Source organism: Rattus rattus, chromosome 16 (genome assembly GCF_011064425.1).
Source record: "Rattus rattus isolate New Zealand chromosome 16, Rrattus_CSIRO_v1, whole genome shotgun sequence".
Classification (NCBI taxonomy): domain Eukaryota; kingdom Metazoa; phylum Chordata; class Mammalia; order Rodentia; family Muridae; genus Rattus; species Rattus rattus.
In genome coordinates, this window is record NC_046169.1 from 13686496 (window position 1) to 13689228 (window position 2733).

General features: G+C 47.7%; 1 pseudogene; it reads right to left on the bottom strand.

The window, feature by feature from the left end:
• Positions 1-279: 279 nt before the first annotated feature.
• On the bottom strand, positions 280-1214 carry LOC116885762 (annotated as a pseudogene).
• Positions 1215-2733: the final 1519 nt, after the last annotated feature.

Genomic DNA, 2733 nt, shown 5'->3' on the forward strand with positions numbered 1-2733 from the left:
CCACGTATATTTTTGTCTCCCTACCATTCCCACATCTGACCACCACTATTACTATGTCCTATCATAGCATTGCATACATACTTAAAACCAAGGTGAAGTTCCATCCTTGAAAACTAAACAGGCATTTTAGACAACACGTTCTTGGCAGTTGAACCCGGACAACATTTATTAAACACAGTAGGGAAAGGTCTCACTCTGCATTATAAAAAGGACAGCTAGATATCAACTATTACAGAAATGAAGTAAGACAGACTATTTCAAACTATTTAAACCATTTTCTTAAAGGGACTTCTTCCACTGCCAGAGACCTTGAATAGCCTCCCGGTCAGTCATCCGGAAACAATTCTTCACATAATTAATGAACTTGGCTTCCACTTTGGGAAGAGAACCACATTTTTCTATACTTGCTTGCATTTTTGCCTTAATGTCTTCTACAGAACTAGGTCCTTTTGGTATTTTAGGAAGTTTTTTCCTGTTTTTTTTTTTAAGGACCCTTTGATCTTGGTGTTGACGGTTTTAAATCTTTTCCCTTTTGGTTTGACTTTTGTGCATTTTCGGCTCCCGTACAGATTTCACCGCAACCTTTTCTTCAGTTCCCTCTTCATCAAAATCACCGTCATCTTCTTCATCACCATCCTCATCAAGTTTTACTTTGTCTCTGTGGAACCTTGTTCCCACCTCCAGGAGCAGATCTCTTTCCAGACATGCCTAGCAGTTTTCCATCTCCATCTCCTGACTCTGCATCTTCCTCTATAGCTACAAGGTGCTGTCCACTAATGTGCAGAAGCCCCGAACCACACTACAACCTTAAGACTTCAAGTGGTGTAATTCCGAAGCCCCCAAGGGAAATTGTTGGTTGTATAGACATTTTCAAAGTCACCGGTGTTGCTTTCATTGGAGTCTTCCTGGTTCATTGCTTCGGCCTCTACGATGTGTAACTCATCTTTGACCCCTGCTCCTACACTAACCGTTCTTCATGATGACTGGTGCTCATTCCATCATTATCCACTTTATTTTTTTTTTCTTTTTTTCAGAGCTGGGGACCGAACCCAGGGCCTTGAGCTTGCTAGGCAAGCGCTCTACCACTGAGCTAAATCCCCAACCCCATCATTATCCACTTTAAAGGGATAGTCTCTGTGAGCCTTTAGCTCACAACCGAAGAGGTCGTTCTGAGGCCAAAGAGGGCTCATGTCCACGTCCATCGAGTCTTCCATGAGGTGGAGGCGTGAGAGGTGTGAGAGAAGCCAAATGGAAAACAACGGCCTACTCTTTCACAGAACAGACACACAGGAGGGAATCACGCCGCTGCTTTGCTTTTTGAGCAGGGTTTCCACAAGTGGCCCCGACTGGCGTTGAGGTCACTTTGTGTCCCAGTCTAGCCTTGAACTTACTATGCTCCTGCCTACCAGGGAGAGCCCTCGGTTCAAATTCTTCTCATCTGAAACTGAGGCTCCAGCTGCCTCTGCCAGTTTGATGGGCCTTGCCCCTTCCAACCAGACTTTGGACAGACTCTTAACAAGACATCCATCCTTCTGCAGGTTTACTGGGCTGGGGTTAGGGGTGACAGAGGCTGAGTCAAGTCCACTGGTCCTGGACATAGTAAAGCCCCTTGGATTGGGCTAGGAGTACACACACACACACACACACACACACACACACACACACACACACACACACACACACACACACGAGCAAGGGGATGATGCCCAGAAACAACACCATGTGGAATTGCTTTATTATCTCAGGTTCCTGGCAGGGAAACTGAGGCAGATAAGGGTTCGCTGTGAATTAAGACTCCTTAGGACAACAGCACCATCTGCTTCTCCACAACTAGAATGCAAGCTCACCAGAGTAGGACAGGTGCCATCCCTGATTGCCCAGGACCAACCTCCCACTGCACCGTGCTCTCCGGAGGCACTGTTCAGTGGATGGTGCTGACTTCCAATCAGGGCGGCCACCCAGCAACCACCTGTAGCTATGCCCAAGGGGAGGGATTGGCACACAGGGCTCAGAGCACAGAGTTCAAACGGTGGGAACTGAAGGGAAGAGGAGAGGACGTGAGTAGGAGTGGGAAGGGTCACCAATAGCTCAGTAGTCGTTCTGACGACCAACTGTCCTGCGGTTGGAAGCCCTTCACGACCTTGCAAAGCCCTTTCCGGGTTCCGGTCTAGCCTGATGGAAGGCGACTCTCACTGCTGCAGAGCAAGGTGAGTCCTTGCTCTGGGCACCCAAGATTAGCAGCCCTTCTGCCCTGCCCACTTGATTCCTGGCTCTCTATCTGAACCCGTGTCCTGCCAGTCTCTAGCCACTAGGTGGCAGGCGCGAGATGGGTTGGACGCACTGTGGCGCGAATCGTGCGTTTCTCTGCAGGTTTTGCACCGCGAGTAGTGGCAGGAAGAACTAATCACAGAAAAAGACAATCAGGGCTGGATCCCCGGAAAGGAGTAGTTTATACTCCAGGATTTGTCCAAAAGGACTATCTTCAACAATCTACTAGCTGTTTTGGTATTTTTTTTTATTTTGCTTTTTGAGTAAAAAAAAATTTTATGCACGTGGGTGTTTTGTTTACATGTATATGTACCACGTACATGCCCGTGGAGGTCAGAAGATGGAATCAGATCCCTTGGAATTGGAGTTACAGACGGTTATAAGCCACCATGAGGGTGCTAGGAATCAAACCTGGGTCCCCCGGAAGAGCAACCAGTGCTCTTAACCACCGAGCCATATCTCCAG